The sequence below is a fragment of the Schistocerca nitens genome, chromosome 9 (assembly GCF_023898315.1).
Source record: "Schistocerca nitens isolate TAMUIC-IGC-003100 chromosome 9, iqSchNite1.1, whole genome shotgun sequence".
NCBI lineage: Eukaryota > Metazoa > Arthropoda > Insecta > Orthoptera > Acrididae > Schistocerca > Schistocerca nitens.
Genome location: NC_064622.1, coordinates 114,546,346 through 114,570,198, shown reverse-complemented (window position 1 = coordinate 114,570,198; position 23,853 = coordinate 114,546,346). Strand labels below are relative to the sequence as shown.

General features: G+C 43.9%; 1 protein-coding gene and 1 pseudogene across 3 annotated transcripts in view; one reads left to right on the top strand and one right to left on the bottom strand.

The window, feature by feature from the left end:
• The window catches only part of LOC126202929 (mitogen-activated protein kinase-binding protein 1), a 939,171-nt gene that overhangs the window by 661,963 nt on the left and 253,355 nt on the right, over positions 1-23,853 (top strand). The window lies entirely within an intron of this gene.
• LOC126204518 (5S ribosomal RNA) lies at positions 22,892-23,009 on the bottom strand (annotated as a pseudogene).

Genomic DNA, 23,853 nt, shown 5'->3' with positions numbered 1-23,853 from the left:
GCACAGGATAATGAAGGTAATTAAAAGAAAATACACTGAAGAGCCAAAGAAACTGGTACACCTGCCTAATATGGTGTAGGGCCCCCGTCAGCACGCAGAAGTGTCGCATCACGACGTGGCATGGACTCAACTAATGTCTGAAGAACTGCTGGAGGGAATCGATGCCATGAATCCCGCAGGGCTGTCCATAATTCCGTAAGAGTATGCTCAACAATGTTCACGTCTGGGGAGTTTGGTAGCCAGCGGAAGTGTTTAAACTCATCAGAGTGATCCTGGAGCCACTATGTAGCTTTTCTGGACGTGTGGGGTGTCGCACTATCACGCTGGAATTGCCGAAGTCCGTCGGATGGCATAGTGGTCAAGAATATATGCAGGTTATCAGATAGGACGCTTAAGTACGTGTCATCTGTCAGAATCGTATCTAGACGTATCAGGGGTACCATATCATTCCAACTGCACACGTCCCATACCATTGCTGAGCCTCCATCAGCTTGAACAAACCCCTGCTGACACGCAGGGTCCGTGGATTCATGAGGTTGTGTCCACACCCGTACACGTCCATCCGCTCGATACAACTTGAAACGAGACTCATCTGGCCAGGGAACATGTTTCCAGTCATCAACAGTTCAGTGTCGGTGTTGACGGGCCCAGGCGGGGCGTAAAGCCATGTGTCTTGCAGTCATCAAGGCTACACGAGTGAGCCTTCGGCTCCGAAAACCGATATGGATGATTTGTCGTTGAATAGTTCGCACACTGACACTTACTGATGGCCCAGCATTGAAATCTGCAGCAATTTGCGGAAGGTTTCCACTTCTGTCGCTTTGAACGATTCTCCTCAGTTGTCATTGGTCCCGTTCTTGCAGGATCTTTTCTGGCGGCAGGAATGTCGGAGATTTGATGCTGTACCGGATTCCTGATATTCACGGTACACTCCTGAAACGGTCGTACGGGAAAATCCGCACTTCATCGCTACCTCGGAGATGCTGCGTCCTATCGCTCGTGCGCCGATTATAACACCGCGTTCAAACTCACTTAAATCTTGATAGGCTGCCATTGTAGCAGCAGCAACCGATTTAACAACTGCGCCAGACACTTGTCTTATATAGGCATTGCCGACCGCAGCGCCGTTTTCTGCCTGTATTTCAATACGCATGCTATGTAAGTTTCTTTGGCGCTTCAGTGTATATGGTGTGCAGGGTACCGGTTGCCAGTAGTTCTGTATCGGAAACAAATGAGCTACGAACTACGATAATGGAATTCGAAATGAGGAAAAATAATAAGTGTGTCAAGCGTATACTGAAATGAAATAACCAAACGGAGAAACAAAAACGGGTATGTATGTTTCATGCACTCGTTATTACACAGCGTTTTTAATCCTTGCACACCAGCAGTAGAAAAATTTCTCCTGCACTTTTTCGTTGGGAAATGGACGTTAAAGAGAGGCAATGTAGCAACGCTGTAACCACATATTTCACAAGTATCGTCAGTCAGTACTGTGTATTGTATCTCTACATGAAACGCAGCAGTTACAATAACATATGTGTAAATTGCATTGTAAGGATTCGTAATTTAATCTGTCACTTGTGCATCAAGACGACTCACTAAATACATACTTTTCTCTTTTTCAAACCATTCTGGCGAATGTGTTGATTTAGAAATGTTGCTTCGTCTGATTTCCGCCTCAGCAACGTTGATACACCACGGCTGCACGTCCACTAATCAACACTGTCTGCTTGCAACTGGGTGGTGCATTGCACATTTGTTGTTTACAGTTGTTAGTTCAAGCCGCCGTCGTAGTTACTACACTGGCATGGCTTATACTTCAAGAATAAAATCAATCTCGGAGCTTTTTGGTACAGACAGTGTATCACATTGACTAATAACGACCAGCTGTAGAATTTTAAATATACTATCAGTGACGAAATGTGCTTTATTGTACCATTGTTTCTGTGTTGCGGGTGTTTTGTATAAGACCTGCTGTAATTCCTATATAACGAAAAAAACCAAATACCATATCACACAACGTAAAATTAGCAAATATAAAAATACAACTGGACCAGGAATCGAACTTCCAAACTGGAGTATTCTGTTGTTTCAACCTACTTCCAGTGTGATAGTCCTACACACAGTGAAATATATGTGCTTCCACAGTGCCGCGCGAGGTAGTCGTGCGGTCTGAGGCTCCTTGTCACGGTTCGCGCGGCTGCTCCCGTCGGAGGTTCGAGTCCTCCCTCGGGCATGGGTGTATGTGTTGTCCTTAGCGTAAGTTAGTTTAAATTAGATTAAGTTGTGTGTAAGCTTAGGGACCGATGACCTCAGTAGCTTGGTCCCATAGAACTTACCACAAATTTCTAGTTTTGCTTCCACAGTGTCCGCTCACTCCAGCAAGTACTTTTCATATCCATTGTGCAAGTAACCACCATTCGAGTCTCCATCGATACAGCTTTCAGCTACATCAAAATTCCGAAAATACTTCCAGAAAAATATTTGATTCATTAGTGAAAATATTTCATTCTCAGTGGTGAGTAAGGGAAAAGGCAAATCGCGTGAAATAACGTACGCAACTTCCCCGAGTAGTTGTAATTAGATTTCTTTTCTTGGTAACAACGAAATCGTACACTCTATCATTTCTCTCAACTTAATAACAAAATATTCAGTCGCGCTTCATTGCAAAAAGGCCAACAGCAAAAAATGCATTAGATGGTACAATGATGAGCAAGAATTTCATTAAATGACTGGCGCCCACTAATAAAAAGATACCTATTTGAGAGAGAGAGAGAGAGAGAGAATTTCCGCCAGTTCTAGCTAGCGCTTCCAACAGATAAAAAAGACAGAAAAATATGCCTTTACTACGGCTTAATGTCCATAAAACAAAAATCACCTGGAACGTCGTTATTTTACTGGCAGTAGATATGAGTTTGTTTCAAACACCATTTAGTAAAAAATGGGTCTTGTTGGCCAACTAATTATTTCAGTTTTCATCAAAATCCGCTCCTAAATTTAACCAGAGGTGTTTAGTTTCGTATAAATCCAATTCAATGTCATAGCGGTCCATCTCTGAATGCGTTAAATGCGTGTTGCCATTCTTAAGGAGTACTGGCTCTGGAGCAATACTTCAGGTTAGGTCGCTCTAGCAATATGTAGTTTCCTTTACGGATGTACTGAGTTTTCCAAGAACACTTCCAGCAATTGTAAACCTTCCATTCACTTTCTCTACTGTTGGGTTTATATTTTCGACACATTTCTTGTCACTTCTTTGTATTACGCTTAAATATTTGTATAATGTTGCAAGCTCCAGAAGTTCACAACTAATCATGTAATTGAATACTGTCGGAGTCTTTCTCTTTGTGACGGTCATCATCCTGCTAAATGACAATATATGAAGTAGAATTACTGTAAAATTGTTGTGCTTTTCGTTACAAACATGTTGCGACGATGTTGTCTTGTGGACAGCATTATCGTCATCGAGAAATGTGGTAAGGTCAAGCAACACTAAATCCTAAATCGTTTGTGTGTGTTGAGAACATTTGCAACCCTAACACACGTTTGTTTGACGTAGCCGACGTTAAGTGGTTCCGTTGAAAAGTTGTCTAGTATAATGTAATACATTATATAGATGAAGATACCCTTAAGATCTTATATTGGTTATCAGTACGTAATGTGATGCATTGCCAACTTAAGATCACAATATGTGTAAGAGGCTTGTCAGGCCAATAACTTAGCTTCGGATCTCCAGAGGGACTGCTAGCCCACAGCTATGCACATCCGCCTCATTTGTTGGTTAGCACGCGGTAACATTCTGTGCTAAGAGGAGTTAATTGGGCTACGGTAGGTCTGAGTCGAAAACATTCTGCATCCTCCAGGTCTCGAACCATCCTAATATTACTGTTTCTTTTTTGAGATTGTTGTGTTCTTCTTGTTCATTAAATAAACTCTCCTAAAAGACGAGAGGAATTTTTAAGGTAGGAAATATGCCTTGGGCGTACTCCACTAAAAGTTGCGTGGATGCGAATTGATGATCCACTTTACTTCCAGTCCATAGGTTGTAAGTCACAAATAAGGGTGCCAAACTATATTTAAACGGAGAGCAATGTTTCCACTACGTATTTTATGTTCCAGATTTCAACCACACCAAGAAATATTTCTTATTATATCCTCATACAGAATAGGCCTATACATTGTTTAATAATCCCACCAGTTTCACTTTTCCGTACACAGTCATCTGAAATTAAAATAAAAATGTTCTTAGTTGAAATTAGGTATATAGTTTGAAATAGGGGTTTTGTTGCCGTCATAGACACTGCAAAAATTTTAGAATACCAGTCTTTGGGACTAAGCGTCGAGACTGTATAACTCTTCGGTCCGCCAAATATTTGGATGTTGTTATTTGTCGTCTTAAAGTTTTTGCATTAGAAACACAGTTTTTCTAACATAGTAGCTTCCCTTTACTTTTTTTAAGATGTGGTAATAAAAATTTTAGGCAAAAGAAAGACTTCCACGTCCCGTAGACGTTGAGATCGTTATAGATGAAATATAAGCTCGGATTGCGGGTGGAAAAGGAAATCGGCCTTGACGTTTTTCAATGGAACCACGCTGACTTTTGACGTAAGTGATTTGGGGGAAACCACGAAAACTGTGATCATGATGTCCAGACAGGTATTTCAATTGCCGTCCTCCGTTTGTTACGAGGTGCATTCAAGTTGTAAGGCCTCCGATTTTTTTTCTCCAGACTGGAAAGAGAGAGAAACATAGGCATTGTTTTAAAATGAGGCCGCATTCATTGTCAATACGTCCCAGAGATGGCAGCACCGTACGGCAGATGGAATTTTACCGCCAGCGGCGAGAATGAGAACTGTTTTAAATACTTAAAATGGCGACGTTTTCCTTACTTGAACAGCGTGCAATCATTCATTTTCTGAATTTGCGTTGTGTGAAACCAATTGAAATTCATCGACAGTTGAAGGAGACATGTGGTGATGGAGTTATGGATGTGTCGAAAGTGCGTTCGTGGGTGCGGGTGCTACAGTTTAATGAAGGCAGAACATCGTGTGACAACAAACCGAAACAACCTCGGGCTCACACAAGCCGGTCTGACGACATGATCGAGAAAGTGGAGAGAATTGTTTTGGGGGATCGCCGAATGACTGTTGAACAGATCGCCTCCAGAGTTGGCATTTCTGTGGGTTCTGTGCACACAATCCTGCATGACGACCTGAATATGCGAAAAGTGTCATCCAGGTGGGTGCCACGAATGCTGACGGACGACCACATGGCTGCCCGTGTGGCATGTTGCCAAGCAATGTTGACGCGCAACGAAAGCATGAATGGGACTTTCTTTTCGTCAGTAGTGACAATGGATGAGACGTGGATGCCATTTTTCAATCCAGAAACAAAGCGCCAGTCAGCTCAATGGAAGCACACAGATTCACCGCCACCAAAAAGCTTTCGGCTAACTGCCAGTGCTGAAAAAATGATGGTGTCCATGTTCTGGGACAGCGAGGGCGTAATCCTTACCCATTGCATTTCAAAGGGCACTACGGTAACAGGTGCATCCTACGAAAATGTTTTGAAGAACAAATTCCTTCCTGCACTGCAACAAAAACGTCCGGGAAGGGCTGCGTGTGTGCTGTTTCACCAAGACAACGCACCCGCACATCGAGCTAACGTTACGCAACAGTTTCTTCGTGATAACAACTTTGAAGTGATTCCTCATGCTCCCTACTCACCTGACCTGGCTCCTAGTGACATTTGGCTTTTTCCAACAATGAAAGACACTGTACGTGGCCGCACATTCACCAGCCGTGCTGCTATTGCCTCAGCGATTTTCCAGTGGTCAAAACAGACTCCTAAAGAAGCCGCTGCCATGGATTCATGGCGTCAGCGTTGTGAAAAATGTGTACGTCTGCAGGGCGATTACGTCGAGAAGTAACGCCAGTTTCATCGATTTCGGGTGAGTAGTTAATTAGAAAAAAAATCGGAGGCCTTAGAACTTGAACGCACCTCGTACTTCCCCACCTCGCTCCCTCACGGATTTTAGACACGTCGGTTAAGTGCAGTCTATTATGACCATAGCTGCCTTCGTACCTTATAAAATGCTGATGTGGCCTTGCTACCTCGTGCTGGAATCTTGCTCTGGGCCCGTTGCCTATAATAGAAAACATGACAGCCGCCAGCTACCTGTTGCCCTTCGGATGGCGCTTATAAGTGGATATAGTATTGACATTGAAAAGCCTCTAAGGCGCCGTGGACTCCAGTTTCGGTTGGCGGAAGCATATCGTGTTGACCGCACATTTTTTACCCTTCTACGGCAGCCCGGTCTTGATGACCTTATTTTGTCCACAAAAGACGAATATTAGAAAGGTCGCATGGCTGTATTAGGAACACAGTCTTCTTTGGATCGCAGCTGGACGTAAGGAAACGGAGGACTTCCGTCCGAAATGTAATTAAAATCTGTCTTCGGGACAAGTAATGACATTGCTGCTCCCCTCCCCACCCACCCCTTCTTTTAAGGTACTTTTCCTTTAAAGTCAACAAGGGTGACCAGTTTGCCATTTAAGTGAGATGGATCGGTTCGACAGAAGTACCACAATGAAGCATTCTGCTCACTTTTCTGTGGAAGATTTACCCGTACTTCCTCAACAAGGATTGTGAGGTAGCTGCAAAGCAGCATTGCAATGAATGGCAATTCGCGCAAAAGACTTGGCCTGTATTGTCTCTATCCCTGTTAATCTGACAACAATGTTTGAGAAAGTTGTTGCAGTTCCAAGTTTCGCTATGAAGCAGCCTTCTGATTTTCAAGTTTTTTATATTTGTTACTCATTATATGAATACATTGCGGTGACACTAAACACACCGTTGCCTGATCGAGGTTGATAACACGACCCTTCTAGTACAGCAAATAGTGGCAGGCGTGAGAGAGTCTTGGGGCAAGGGACACGACATTAATCTGACAGAAATGAATTAACTGCAAAACTACTGATTTGCAGACCGAGAGAAAGCCATGAACGTCGTTACAACAGTAAATAAGTGTAAACTGATGGATTACACACTACACCTTTATATTTCTGTAGTAATCGTAGCTCTTGCCCCACTTTTCTGGGGGATAAATCTCTTTGGTAGTACATCCTATGACTATCTCCCTTACTGAACATAAAATCATTACAAAGATTAAACAGATTAAGACAGTGGAAATACCACAAACTCTAGTGCTATACCTGTTCGCCGAGCTCAGCGGTACCGTAGTTCTCATTGTACAGCTAGAAATCATTAATTGCTTCTGAAGGATTCGCATCACGGAATGAACAAATCTCACATGATAGACCTGGACGTCTTCTGGAACTGGCCATCAGACTTACCACAATTTCTGTCTGAAGGTAATTCACAGTTGTAGAGTCTTACATCAAATGGTCGAATTTGCTTATAAACATTGGCATCGCGTGTTAGTCATTTAAGGGATCAAAGACAACGTTGCATGATAGTAACATGGAAATGCATTGTTTCTTTGTAGTTGCTTTGCTGCCAGTACGGCATCTATTTTCCAAATATCAGCGTCCAATAAGCAGGGTTACAATCGTGGAATTAATTCCTGCAAGACTGAGATGCAACCTAAAGACTTCTGCGAAGGTTCTTGGCTTTCCTTCTTTCTACGGTTATTACACGTTCACAGGCGTAACAAATTAATAGAACATCAACTATATAACTTCAGTAAATTATTACCAACATTGGCAGTTCTCAGCATAACAAGAAATAGCCATAAAAGAATAATAATTTAATAATGCCCTCTGCCGCATTCATTCACTGGCGGTAACAAATCTCTCTGCTGTCCGTCTCTCTGAACCTCTGATAACTAAAACTTCCACAGTCAGTTATCTTTGCATAACAGTAACGATCCTTACGTTTAACGTAAACCGAACCACCTTGTTCCTGGCGTTCATGAGCAGAGACGGAACGGTAGTGCAGTACGTAATTCTGGTGATTGACACGTTCTTCCACAAACGCTACTGGTAAATAAGTTTCTAATAAACATGGAAAAATATTCTTTCTAATTCATGTTTAGATATCCTTAAAAGTCCCTCCTATGATCTGTTCCTGAGTTCCTTTAGTTTCGGATATCTTCGCCAATTTGGTGGAAGGGAAAAGAACATTTATATTCTCCGCTGTTTTTGTTTAGTCAATTCGGGGGGGAGGGGGAGGAGGGGGGGTCATCGTGATTGCTAGGAAACTTTAAATCAAGTCTTACAAGGTGTGGAACAGTTAGGATGGGATTCTACTGCACAGCTGAGAAAGATACATGTGACGAGTCATTCTTGTGCCAGACCGAGACTCGAATCCAACAACTTGCAGGGAAGAGGCTCCGTAACCTGGTCTGACCTAGAAATCATTACACACCTTTAGGCTTTTTCACACGAAGGTTGTTCACCCAACCTGTGGGCTTAGTACTTTATAGGAGGAAACACTTAAGATCCCGGTTATATTGCGCAATCTTGACTAATTACTAGTTCGGATCAGTTGCCGTAATCAGATTCATTTCAGCGTTATCTTCGATACAGAACTCTAATACAGGACCTGTAGCGTACGCCTGACGAGATGGTTTGTATACGTACCGTTCGCGCTCGCTTTCTTGACGCCTGTGTCTCTGTGTCAGAACGGAAGAGCCCGGAAGACTTCAGTATATTTGCGTCAGTAACAACCAACATTTGCAGTCAAACGCTACTTACACGTGCAACATGGTTTGGTCGCCATTTTTAAGATATTTGTAGACAAATTTACATGTATCATGTAGTGATATATTTCAATATTTGCACACAAAGAAATTTAAACTTTGTGTGTATGGAATGTTCTAACTTTAGTTGGCAGTTCTACTGGAGCCTTACTCCTTCCGTACCGTCTCCACCATCTGCCACCCAATGCCTCTAGTTAAGAAAAGAAAAGCAAGCTACTTGTTCATTCCTCGTGTAGACCATAATGACGAAGAGATGAGGACTTGATACTTAAAATGGTTCTCGCCATTGCGTGATTTAAACTTACAGATCGCGCTTCGGCGTGAAGCCTACAAAACTGGTTCGACGACAGGATTTAATTTGTTGGGGAAAGTATTTTGATAAGGAGGTACTGCAGACTATCGCTATTTCAGTGTCAGCATGGAGAAGTGCACGGTACGGGCGTACACTCTACGGTCCTTGTCTCACGCTGTCTCTCAATGTTGTTCATTGTCTGTAATGAAAGGACTGATTGCTCGTTAAAGGAAAATCAACTGGAGCGATGCGGACGTGACTGCGTTGTCAAAAACTGTCGGCTCTGTAATGACAAGAGCTGCCTGCCGTTGCCCTCTTAACGTATTCCGAGACTTAATCAGACTCTTTGTTGCCGGTTGGAACTTATATAATTCTCGTCTAGAGAATTTCGCACGAAGTTCTTAACTACTTAGGTACAAGAAGGGCTTTTTAGCGCACCGGACGATTTAAAATCTCACGATTCAGTGCCTAAATCTTTTACGATATTTTCACTGTTAATTCGACAACATAATTTTTCTTCTGTTAATGATACCAATTTCTGACTCCCCACGTCGCTGACGGCGCATCGTCGTAGTTTAATAATCTCCATTCACCATTGATTTCGTCTGAGTAGAATGTCTGAACTATCGTTTTTTTTTCCGTAAGTATGGCCGGCCGTGGTCGCCGAGCCGTTCTAGGCGCTTCAGCCTGCAACCGCGCGACCGCTACTGTCGCTGGTTCGAATCCTGCCTCGGGCATGGATGTGTTTTATGTCCTTAGATTAGTTAGGTTTAAGTAGTTCTAAGTTCTAGGGGACTGATGACCTTAGAAGTTAAGTCCCATAGTGCTTAGAGCCATTTGAATCATTTGAACCGTAAGTATGTGCTCTACAAACATTATTGCTGCGTTTAGGTACACTGTGGTTCCAGTCAGTCAAAGAAAGTATATCGATATTTGAGTGTGACTCCGAAAATCAGCAATTGAGACAGATATGACTGTATGCTGGACGGCACTAGAGGGGTTCAGTGTGAGGTCGCTTTGTTAACCGATTAAAAAAGTGGACACTGAGTAAAAGACGTGTGTGTAGTGTAGGGAATTTACATCCGCAAAAATGTGCAAAACGGTAGGTGTCATTTAACGTGGTCACACAGGTTACGGATGCATGTCAGATGACAGGCAGCTGATAGGAGGACAAGAAAGAGGATTAATTTACCGAAGGTGAATTTGCGCTTTGGGGAAGATATGTTTTTAAAAATTTGCATAAACAGCCGATCCTGAAGTTATCAGCGAGAATTTGTGATCTGTAATGACAGGTTGCAATTTTGCTGAAATCCTGTTTGGAATCTTTCTCACCCACTGATAATTAACACGCGCGCGCCCGCCATATTATGATTGTCGTAGCATTTGTTTAGATTTCCTTGCATTTGTGCTTTGAAATGGCGGGATGTTCATCTGTCGTAATATAAGCGGTTGTGTAAGATGTCACGCGGCTGCATTCCTTTAAGTTGTTAGAATATCTGCAGCGGTTTACGACAGTTCGCCGTTTGTATTTTTGTTTTTCTTTCGTCGTGGGGTTAAAGTTCTGTAAAAGGGTGTGTAACAGTGGAAGGACGCATTTTCTACCTACCCGAGGCGCTGTACGCCAAGGGTTTCTTTGACTTTATTCGTATGTATTTCTTGTCAGCAGAAAATACTAAGCCGGAATACGTACGGATGTTGGAGAACGACATGGCACAGTGCAGCCATCATTACCTACAAGACCGGCCGGTCGCTGTGGCCGAGCGGTTCTAGACACTTCAGTCCGGAACCGCGCTGCTGCTATGGTCGCAAATGCTTCAAATGGCCCTAAGCACTATGGGACTTAACATCTGTGGTCATCAGTCACCTAGAACTTAGAACTACTTAAACCTAGCTAACCTAAGGCCATCACACACATCCATGCCCGAGGCAGGATTCGAAACTGCTACCGTACGCCGGCCGAAGTGGCCGTGCGGTTAAAGGCGCTGCAGTCTGGAACCGCGAGACCGCTACGGTCGCAGGTTCGAATCCTGCCTCGGGCATGGATGTTTGTGATGTCCTTAGGTTAGTTAGGTTTAAGTAGTTCTAAGTTCTAGGGGACTAATGACCTCAGCAGTTGAGTCCCATAGTGCTCAGAGCCATTTGAACCATTTTGCTACCGTACGGTCACGCGCTTCCAGACTGAAGCGCCTAGAACCGCACGGCCACTCCGGCCGGCCTACGGTCGCAGGTTCGTATCCTGCCTCGAGCATGGATGTGTGTGATGTCCTCAAGTTAGTTAGGTGTAAGTAGTTCTAAGTATAGGGGACTGATGACCTCAGATGTTACAAGTCCCATAGTGCACAGAACCATTTGAACCTACAAGACACTCGACTTAAGCGCGTTGGAGTCCTAATGCACCCGTGGCTTTCTGCCCCTGGAACGTTGTATCATAAGTGATGCAGGTAGTCGCGTCTGTGACACTGTGGAAGCTCGGGTCATCGTACGGCCACCTGGTGTCTGCAGGTCAGGAGGAACCAGTCGCGAGGGTCCCGTCCGTTGCGTCACGCTGTCAGGCCGGTGCAGGAAAAAAGCGCTGTGACACGCTTGCCGCCACCCTGCCGCCGACACTTTCGCCGCCTACAGTGACATCGGCTGCGCGTCATACACAAGGGAATGACCTCATGTTTTGGTCTGACGTAAACATTACGGCGTCCTTCCTGTGTCCAGCTTTACAACCACTCTTGTAACGCAGACATCTTACTGTTATGCTGCGCCATCTTCGATATCTGTATAGCCTGCTAGCTAATAGGTCACGTTCGATTTCCTTCCAGGCTTAAAAGTGTATCAGAATACTCATAAATCAAGAATGAGTGCTAAATTGACGACTGATGAGTTATTCGCGAAGAAATAATAAACAAAGAGTAGTCTTGCTTTGTTTTCCCATTCCTTTGTTTCTTTATACTTATCTCTTTTACTCTCTTTCGTTCTGACTCTTGCTTTCTTTCTCTGTTTTTCGTGTCGTTATGTTTTTAGCATTCAGTGGGTACCGGACTAGAAATGGAAAGGGCTAGTGTTCAATCGTCGATCAGCCGAAGGATAGTTTTGGTAGTTAGCCGGTTTCCATCTCTGCTACTGTTTTTTGTGAGTAGACAGGACGTTAAAGTCACCCCTTCGTTCCTTCGTACCCACAACTGTAAATACAGGTACTGTTATTGTTCCTCTTCCCTTCTAGTAGCCGGTCGGTGTGGCCGAGCGGTTCTAGGCGGTTGAGTCCGGAACCGCGCTGCTGCTACAGTCGCAGGTTCGAATCCTGCCTCGGGCATGGATGTGTGTGATGTCCTTAAGTTAGTTAGGTTTAAGTAGTTCTAACTCTAGGTGACTGATGACCTCAGATGTTAAGTTCCATAGAGCTTAGAGCCATTTTCCTTCTAGTAGCGATAGTGTGCAGTGCTTTGTAATTCATTATTTTGTTTTGTCGTTCGTTTCTGGGTCACGATCTCTGTAGTTCGCTATTCCACGGTACATACATGTAGTGTTCAGATGAATGACGATCCATTTATCGGTGACTCTAATCGAATTTGTGCCATCCTTGTACACTTGTGGCTATCGTTTTGAGAAGATACTTATTGATACAAAATTATTATTATGTAGTATTAGTTTTAATCGGGTGAACCACGGCTATTAGCGGCCTAAAACAGGAGTCCCTACGGAATATTAATTAGTCAACAAAAAAATCAAGGCTGTGGCTCTACAATGGACACCTGATAATGTTTGTATTGAGGGTCAACTGCCAATCTCTGTTCAAATGGTTCAAATGGCTCTGAGCACTATGGGACTTAACATATATGGTCATCAGTCCCCTAGAACTTAGAACTACTTAAACCTAACTAACTTAACGACATAACACACATACATGCCCGAGACAGGATTCGAACCTGCGACCGTAGCAACAGCAGCAGCGCGGTTCCGGACTGAAGCGCCTAGAACCGGTCGGCTACAGTGGCCGACCGCCAAACTTTGTACTAAACACTAATCCGGTACATATCTTCCTGCATTTCGCTACATATTTATTTTTTTTTTTTGTCTCACTTGCAAGCAGCCCCATGAATTTCGGACATTATCCATTAGGTCATTTACATAGACGATGCAAGGTCGCGTTGTATTAGGATGCTGCAACCGGTAAGCGGTTCTGTACATCTAACGGGATGAATTCGAATGTGTAGTTTGCATCAGAGTTCTATTCTATCAAATAAAAAGCTGTGAATTATCATCTGGAGCCGGCCGCGGTGGTCTCGCGGTTCTAGGCGCGTAGTCCGGAACCGTGCGACTGCTACGGTCGCAGGTTCGAATCCTGCCTCGGGCATGGATGTGTGTGATGTCCTTAGGTTAGTTAGGTTTAAGTAGTTCTAAGTTATAGGGGACTGATAACCACAGCAGTTGAGTCCCATAGTGCTCAGAGCCATTTGAACCATTTTTGAATTATCGTCTGGAAATATGTATTTGTCAGCAAATGCCCTGCGGGTATAGGTTAACCCCGCAGCTCGCTACGTTGAGAAGCTGGGAGACGAGCGAAAAGCCGCATAGAATCTGCTCGCCGTGTTGATGCTGGTCTGGGTAGTCCGAGGTAGGTACAAACTGTGGTACACCAGCTAGCCCGAGTACGGTTTTCCACGCTTTTTTAGGTCGGTGGGGTTTAGAATCTTCAAATCGTAGCTTTGGTTATAAAGCTTCCTTCAAAATTACAGCAGAAGGAAGCAGCTCCAATGTATACACCACCCACAAAGGAGGCAGCGTATAAAATCCTCGGTCGACGGTCAGTCAGCGATCTGTAGCATATAGGATTAAAAGAGGAAATAGAGAAGATCGAAAGAAAAGCACCACGTTTTGTTACCGTTTATTTAGCAAGCGCGAAAGGGTCACGGAGGTGCTCATCCAGAAATTGGAAGACAGGCGTCTGCATCACAGTGTGGATTACTGTTAAACTTTGGAGTTTTCCGTACTTTCTTAGAAGATTCAGCCAATGTACTGCTTCAACCTGTGTATATCTCACGAAAGATCTCACAGAGGCAACAATCGTTGTTCCCACGCTCCGGGCACGATTGGAACAGGAAAGGAGGGAAGTGACGCAAAGTACCCTCCGCCACACATTGTGAGGTGGCTTGCGGAGTATGGAAGTACAAGTTGAAACGGAGTGCAGCTGTTTCTTACTGGCGTTGGTGGCCGTCGAGAGGTGCGAGCAGATCTTCCCGGGCACTCGAGGTAATGGGACATTTCCTTCCTGGTGTGCGCGCACCGAGATGCGCAGAAAGTGAGAGAGAGGTAGAGGGAAAGCCCGCGCGCCGCGACCCACATCGCGTCGCGCGGCGCCGCGCCGGCCTGTGATGCGGGCCGGGCTCCAGGGCCGGTCGTGATGCGGCGGTCCGCCGGGGTCACGGGGGAAGTCAATTAGGGGAGCGCGAAAGTGCTCTCCGTCCCACCGGCGCCGCGTTTCACCCGCCGCCACTCGTAGCACTGTACGTACGTTACCTGCACACGTCCGGCACTCCGCCCACCTGCAGCAGTGCCCGGAATCCGCAATCCGCCCTAGCTCCGTGCCTTATCCTCTCCAGTATTTGTACTCCTTAGTGATCCAACGAGCAAAGATAAAAGTCCACATCTGTACTCCTTAAGCTGTCTTCCGAAGCGCGGCGGCCGAAGATACCGAAATGAAAGCCGAGAGGCAGTACGTTGTGAGAGTTTGTTGCTGTTAACTAAAAGCACAGCTGTCATCAACTGAAAAACTGTCACTGAAAAAAAATATTGGTTCTAGGTAATATGCTGCGCTTGGCGTTTTTCGTATCAGCAAACATCGCCAGAGATAAAAGAAGTGAAAAGTGACAGGTAGAAATTCCATCATAAACCTGGCATCGAATCCGAGGCTTCTGGATTCCTGTTTCGCACATACCGGGGTAGACGAAGGTGACGCTCGATTTTGGAATCGATATTCATGATTTTATCAATAAAATAACAAACAGATTACAAAACAGTCTTTCGACCTTCATTGTACATCCTTAAGACAGTGTTATGTATTGCTTAAGTAAAATACTTGCAGCCAGAGGACACTGCACATCATCAACCAAACGCCTTCGCAGAGTGAGAGGACGGATGGTGGGAGCTCTGATCGCCACCATTTTCAGCCTAGGACAAAATTTCAAAAACTGCTTTGAAACTGATGATATAGTCCAACTAGTGCATTAGGGCTTGGGAGAGCCAGTCCTGACAAAACTCTACCATCTGGTGAGCAAGATATATGAGATAGGCGATATTCCCTCAGACTTCAAGAAGAATATAATAATTCCAATCCCAAAGAAAGCAGGTGCTGATAGATGTGAAAAATGCCGAACAATCAGTTTAATAAGTCACGGATGCAAAATGCTAACGGGAATTCTTTACAGACGAATGGAAAACCCGGTAGAAGCCGACCTCGGGGAAGATCAGTTTGGATTCCGTAGAAGTATTGGAACACGTGAGGCAATACTGACCCTACGACTTATCTAAGAAGCTAGATTAAGGAAAGGCAAACCTACGTTTCTAGCATTTGTAGACTTACAAGGAGACGACACGACCGTGGGGTCGGGGATTTGTCCGCAATTTTGTGTGGCGAAAGAGGACCCCTAACACCTCACGTGGTTAAAATATTAGGACGCACTACCCGGAAAATCCCGGGAAAAATCGATCCAAAGTTTCATAGGTACCTTATAAGTATAAAATGTTAGTAAACTGCCGAGCCGCAGTCTGGCCTCGGTGTTTAGGGCTCGGATTCTTACGCCAGGGGTCTCGTGTTCGACTCCTCCTCTGGCACTTTTTTTTTCTTCTGTTTCATTTTCTTTGGTTATTCCACCAATTATTCAGAAAGTTTCCCAAACCTACATTATCTTTAACAGATTAGTTACATTATTGAATAAAAATTATTTTCTTTTTGTCCAACAACACAATTCATGGCGGTGGGTTTTCCATTTTTCATTGTAAAGCATCTGAGGAGAAACATTGCCTGTTTAATCATAATTACAAAGTCGATTGGCAAACATTCAATTTTTATACATATAATAATTATAAACAAGAACCGCAGTGGTAATCATCGTAAAAACAAAGAAAGCAATAATTTTTGCGACATCTTTCGCAACATATAAAGGCGAATTTTTACAATCACAGGGCGTTTGCAATAAATCTGTACAAAAACATGCCCCATTAACGTTTACGAAAATGTTTCGAGTTTCTGACAGTTTTGAGGCAAACCAGGCTTATTAAATCATGTCTCGGAATATTGGTGACGATAATTGATGGTGAATTATAGAATGAATTTTTATACAATCTTCCCGGGAATTAATTTCACGATTCTCCTATAACAATGCGCTGCAATTTTGCACGCAACAGAAGGAAAAAAAAGTGCCGGAGGAGGAATCGAACCTGAGACCTGTAGCGTAAGGGTCCGAGAGCTAACCATGTAGGCCAGACGGCAGCACAACAGTGGACTAACATTTTATGCTCATAAGGCACCTAAGAAACTTTGGATCGATTTTTCTCGGGATTTTCCGAGTAGTGCGTCCTAATATTTTAACCAAGTGAGGTGTTAGGGGTCCTCTTTCACCACACAAAGTTGCGGACAAATCCCCGACCCCACGGTCGTGCCGTCTCCTTGTTAGAGAAAGCTTTTGCCAATGTTGACTGGAATACTCTCTTTCAAATTCTGAAGGTGGCAGGGGTTAAATACAGGGACCGAAAGGCTATTTACAAATTGTACAGAAACGAGATGGCAGTTACAAGAATCGAGGGGTATGAAAGGGAAGCAGTGGTTGGGAAGGGAGTGAGACAGGGCTGTAGCCTATCCCCGATGTTATTCAATCTGTACATTGAGCAAGCAGTAAAGGAAACAAAAGAAAAATTCGGAGTAGGTATTAAAATCCATGGAGAAGAAATAAAAACTTTGAGGTTCGCCGATGACATTGTAATTCTGTCAGAGACAGCAAACGACTTGGAAGAGCAGTTGAACGGAATGGATAGTGTCTTGAAAGAAGGATATAAGATGAACATCAACAAAAGTAAAACGAGGATAATGGAATGTAGTCGAATTAAGTCGGGTGATACTGAGGGAATTGGATAAGGAAATGAGACTCTTAAAGTAGTAAAGGAGTTTTGCTATTTGGGGAGCAAAATAACTGATGATGGTCGAAGTAGAGAGGATATAAAATGTAGACTGGCAATGGCAAGGAAAGCGTTTCAGAAGTAGAGAAATGTGTTAACATCGAGTATAGATTTAAGTGTCAGGAAGTCGTTTCTGAAAGTGTCTGTATGGAGTGTAGCCATGTATGGAAGTGAAACGTGGACGATAAATAGTTTAGACAAGAATAGAATAGAAGCTTTCGAAATGTGGTGCTACAGAAGAATGCTTAAGATTAGATGGGTAGATCACATAACTAATGAGGAGGTATTGAATAGAATTGGAGAGAAGAGAAATTTGTGGCACAACTTGACTAGAAGAAGGGATCGGTTGGTTGGATATGTTCTGAGGCATCAAGGGATCACCAATTTAGTATTGGAGGGCAGCGTGGAGGGTAAAAATCGTAGTGGGAGACCAAGAGATGAATACACTAAGCAGATTCAGAAGGATATAGGCTGCAGTACGTACTGGGAGATGATGAAGCTTGCACAGGATAGAGTAGCATGGAGAACTGCATCAAACCAGTCTCAGGACTGAAGACCACAACAACAACAACAGTGTATTAAGGATGTTTAAAAAATGATTTTTAACAAAATGGCGGCACTCTGAAATAAAAGTCAACGTTTTCGATAAAAACGGTCATAAAAATGTGCACCAAAAATAGAAATTAAAATATGACGCATAAATCCTATGTACTACAATAGAAAAAACGCCGACTCACAAATTACATAAAGGTATAATGCAACTGAATACATGTTTCATGAGTCGTAACTCCGACCAAGTTGAAAAACGTTGTTTTGAAAAACCATGCGTTTAATGTGTCAACTTTTTTAAAAAATATTGAAGGTGAACAAACCTTTCATTGACAATAACAGCACCGTACAGTCGAAACACACTCATCTTGGTGAATTATATCGGTTAATTGGCTTCCTCTTAACAACCGAAGCGTTTTTTGCACGATTGGGATTACTTTTCGAAACTTTTCTAACTGCAAGAGTATATTTGTCCGTCATTTTCAAGCACTCTGGGTTTACTTCGTATAAGAAGCAAGCGAAATGACTAGTTAAGCGGACGCGAGACGAACACATGCTTTCAGGCTATTTACCATAAAGGAATCATGTTATGAAAGAAATGTTGTTGTAAATAGTATTTTAGTTGACACTAATGCACTCTGTGATACTATACTTTACTAGACTAACAGGACCTCTATTCCGTCAGGAACTATTACAGTATTACATGGGTTGCATTACAACGCTCAGGTGCGCCATACCCCAAATCGCGATTTTAACATTTAAGGCACACTTATCTTTAAAATAGGCTCTCCAAGGAACATTTTAAGCTAGTAAAAAAAATACACTAACTATTTCTACTCTGGTCATCCAGTTAACCACTGAGCTACAGAGCTTACGGTTCTCTGATTTCATCGGCGCAGCCATTTCGCGAGACTTACACGGGAGCAACTAATATGTTGCCCAACTCTTCTTGGAACATAACCTCTGAATTTCAATAGCAGGCCTCCTTAATGCAAAATCCCGCTCATGTAGCGTCTGCAAGTGAAATTTGTTGAGCATTTCTGTATCATTGTCGCACTGAACGATCCCATGATGAAACGTATCGCTCTTTGATTGTATCTCTCTTACCGAGCGAGGTGGCGCAGTGGTTAGCACACTGGACTCGCATTCGGGACGACGACGGTTCAAACCAGTGTTCGGCCATCCTGATTTAGGTTTTCCGTGATTTCCCGAAATCGCTGCAGTCAAATGCCAAGATGGTTCCTGTGAAAGAGCATGGCCCATTTCCTTCCCCATCCTTCACTAATCCCGGCTTCTGCTCCGTCTCTAATGACCTCGTTGTCGTCAGGACATTAAACACTAACCACCTCCTGTATCTCTCTTATAATAATCCAGCCTCTTAAGGGTCCCAGATTGATGAGCAATAAGCAATAACCAAGAATCGGTGGAAAGAGCGGTGTGTAAGCCACTACTTGCGTGGATGAGCCACATTTCCTAAAGATTGTGTTCCTCAAGATTGTTGCTGTGACTCTGTCTGGCATCTGCGTTTCATACTGTTTGTTTTATATGATCAATCCACTTTGTCGTTCCGCACAGTTACTCCTTGGTATTTTACTGTAATTACTGTTTCCTGTGACTTGTCGCCAATTAGTAAATTCGTTCCCTTATTTGTGCGCAAACGTGCAAATGTTTACGTGCAGGTATTCCTGTACTTCGCTAGCCATCTGGAGTTGCAACCTTCATGTATAAAAAGCGAAGCGTCATCGAATAGCCTTACGAAGCCACCAATGTTATACTCTAGACCATTAATATTGTAAACAGTACCGGTCCTATAGCAATCCCTTAGGAGATCCCAAAACGATATGACAGCAAATGCTGAGAGGTGTGCAGCCGTCAGTTTCTGGTCATCCGCAGAGTAAAACACCTAAGTGAGAAGTACATGAGGGGACACAGAATTAAATGCACTTAACAAATTATGGACAGAATTCAGAACTTAAGAGTCGAGAACTACACTACTGGCCATTAAAATTGCTACACCACGAAGATGACGTGCTACGGACGCGAAATTTAACCGACAGGAAGAAGATGCTGTGATATGCAAATGGTTAGCTTTTCAGAGCATTCACACAAGGTTGGCGCCGGTGGCGGCACATACAAAGTGCTGACATGAAGAAAGTTTCCAACCGATTTCTCATACACAAACAGCAGTTGACCGGCGTTGCCTGGTGAAACGTTGTTGTGATGCCTCGTGTGAGGAGGAGAAATGCGTACCATCACGTTTCCGACTTTGATAAAAGTCGGATTTTAGCCTATCGCGATTGCGGTTTACCGTTTCCAGGTTCTGTTTACTACATCATGATGGTCGCATCCGTGTTTGACGACATCGCGGTGAACGCACATTGGAAGCGTGTATTCGTCATCGCCATACTGGCGTAATCACCCGGTGTGATGGTATGGGGTGCCATTGCTTACACGTCTCGGTCACCTCTTGTTCGCATTGACGGCACTTTGAACAGTGGACGTTGCATTTCAGATGTGTTGCGACCCGTGGCTCTACCCTTCATTCGATCCCTGCGAAACCCTACATTTCAGCAGGATAATGCACGACCGCATGTTGCAGGTCCTGTACGGGCCTTTCTGGATACAGAAAATGTTCGACTGTTGCCCTGACTGGCACATTCTCGAGATCTCTCACCAATTGAAAACGTCTGGTCAATGGTGTCCGAGCAACTGGCTCGTCACAATACGCCAGTCACTACTCTTGATGAACTGTGGTACCGTGTTGAAGCTGCATGGGCTGCTGTACCTGTGCACGCCATCCAAGCTCTGTTTGACTCAATGCCCAGGCGTATCAAGGCCGTTATTACGGCCAGAGGTTGTTGTTCTGGGTACTGATGTCTCAAGATCTATGCACCCAAAATGCGTGAAAATGTAATCATATGTCAGTTTTAGTATAATGAATATCCGCTTATCATCTGCATTTCTTGGTGTAGCAATTTCAATGACCAGTAGTGTACCTCGAACACTGAAAGTTTACAACCGGGAGCTGAGTGCATTGTAAGATTGCGTTGTATCTGTGTGGCTGGAGGAGGACGGAATAAAGCAGATAGTTCACAAGGGTTGTTCGGATCGTTCGCTTAGCTAGTCGGCAAAATACAGATCAGTGTTTCATTACATCATTGGCTCTCGCGCCTTCGCTTCTTGGATACATGTCAGGGATGTAGATAAATTCCCTTAATTTCCATTAAGAGTCGATGTCTGTCAGTATTGTTTGTCCCGTCGACTTATCGATATATCGACATCCTAATTGCAAGATCAAGTGCCGGTATTTTTATTTGATATTAAATTTTTCTCACAATTTTCGGAAAATATTTGCAGTTACTCTTTTAAAAGTTTGGTAGAACATAATTTTACTTTCATTGTGTGAGGAAGTGGTCTTACTGCTGTTTGAGCTTTCGTCGCGTCCAGTCTTTCTCTTTGACTGTGTGAAGCAAGTTTAGGTGGCAAAAAGTAGTAGTCATATTGCATTGTGGTATGGCGGTGTGAATGGAATAACAAGATTTCCCATGTGAAGAAATAGAACACCCGTTGCGTCAAAAAAGACATTAATGCAGCTCATGTTCTTCTTCCAGAACAGTTGCTTAAAATGATGAACAAAAATCTAAATGACAATATTGGTCTTTTCCGCGGGCGGAGATGGTTGGTTGGTTGATTTGGAGGAGGGGACCAAACAGCGAGGTCGTTGGTCCAATCGGATTAGCTAAGGACGAGGAAGTAAGTCTGCCGTACCTCTTCAGAGGAACCATCCCGGCGTTCGTCTGAAGCGATTTAGGGAAATCACGGAAAACCTTCATCAGGAGTACCGGACGGGGGTGAACAGTCGTTCTCCCGAATGCGGGTCCAGTGTGCTAACCACTGCGCCATCTCGCTCCGTGGGGTGATACGTGTGAGGGGAAATGCTGATGTAATTGGCGCTCGGCGCTACCTACAGAAACTGCAACGTTTAACATCACCACGCAATTTTGACACTCCAACTGCTAGGTCGCTGGCCTTTGCAAAAAAAAAAAAAAAAAAAAAAGACAGGGAAGTCGACATGAAGTAATCCGGACAAAGCTGATATGTGACGAAACCGAACGACGGACCCATTGGACCCCTTTTATTGTGCCACTGACATGCAGTTACCATCGTTAGCAAAGTGGTTACCGCCAAGACGCCAAGTGTGAACGAGTATCGTTATCCTTTCAGTTCTTGCTCTAAGGGGGATAAGCGTGCTGCTAACTCGTTGATGTACAGAATATATAATAATACATCAGTACTTAAATTTATAGCTCGAAAACCGCAATATATTTACAGTGTGCAGCTGATATTTTTATAGGCCGGTACGCCGATATTTTCTTCGTCGTTATACAGATACTTTTCCACGATATATTGAGGCCTGTAATGATGGGTTTTTTAAAATACTAATATAGCGGATCCCGATATTTTTAAAAATATCACCAATCCTAATTCACGCACGTGCTAGTTAAGATATTTTCCTACCTTCTTTTTTCTAACGAAGTAGATGACGCAGTGATATGACGCAGGGCTCCCAATTGGAGAAACACCCAGTCCGACCATCTAGTTGAAGATTTTCCGTAGAGTTACTAAATATCTTAAGGGAAATACTGGGATGCTTCCTTTCACGAAGACATGGCTGGTTCGTTCCCAGTCCTTTGCCCAATCAGAGCATCTGCCCTTTTACTAATGTCCTCGACTGTGTGGGACGTTAAACCCTGATCTTCCTTCTGTTTACCTTTCCTCTGCGTTTCATAGGTATTTGCACTCAAAATACGTCGGGAGCATTGTTCTAATTTGAAAGATTTAGTGCATATGTCGTATATACTCAGACTGTTCAGTTAATAGAATACGACCGGAGTGATTAGCAAACTTTGCTCGTATTCGAGAGGACGACGGTTCAAATCCCCGTCCAGCCATTCTGACTCAACTCCTCCCGAACAGGCCATAAAGCCCAATGGTACCGACTGGCCACCGTGTCATCCTCAGATCATGCGTCACAGGACGCGGATATGGAGGGGCTTGTGGTCAGCACACCGCTCTCCCGGCCGTATATCAGTTTCCGAGGCCGGAGCCGCTACTTCCCAATCAAGTAGCTCCCCAGTTTGCCTCACCAGGGCTGAGTGCACCATGCTTGCCAACAGCGCTCGGCAGACTGGATGGTCACCCATCCAAATGCTAGCCCAGCCCGACGGCGCTTAACTTCGGTGATCTGACGGGAACCGGTATTACCACTGCGGCAAGGCCGTTGGCCATTCTGACGTAGGTTTTCCCTACATCGTTCCAACCAAATGCTGGGATGGTTCCTTCGAAAGGATGAGGTTGAATTCCTTCCCCTTGCTTCCCTATGCCGAACTTGAACTCTGTCTCTAATGATCTCGTTGTCACGGGACGTTAAAGACGAGTCTGCCTACCATTTCCCACTATTCGCGGTTAAAGTAGGTAGGTTTCCGATTGTGGCGGTAGCCCCTCCTCCCCCACCCCCGTAACTTCAACTAACAACTGGAATCCAGAGAAAATAATGCCGTACCCTGCGGTCTTGGAGGAATCTGACTCGGCTCTACTTGCAGGCGTCAATTAAGCAATCTCTTTGGGCATCGATTAATTAAAGCCTATCATGAGGATGTAGATGAAAAGGAACGGCCATGCCACAAATGACAGTGGGAGGAGCCCAACTTTGACTAATTGGTTTAATTGTATTCTGCGTTTAAAATTTAAAAACAAAAAGGAAAACGTATATTAAGCACTGAAATCTTTAGGAAAGATTGGGCTAGTATTCAGTACCAGGTTTCACATTTGATGAAACATCACTTAAAAATAAGGGTTGCAAAATAAAATCAAGGATCGAGAAGATCGCTAGAGTGAAAAACGCTGGAATAGGATGGCGTGTTACCTGTAGGCCTTCCCATCTTGTAGCCTTAGGCAGGCGGCAACCGGCGGTCGTCTTCTCATCGCCTGAACCACAAAGATTATTTACGTCTCGCGTATAGTAAACCTTATTTCAGATTTTTAAAGGCTCTCACTACTCCTATTTCTGCGTGATACGTTAGAGCCGGCCAGACTTTGGCCAACATGACGCCTAGTACGTGGTCCTCTG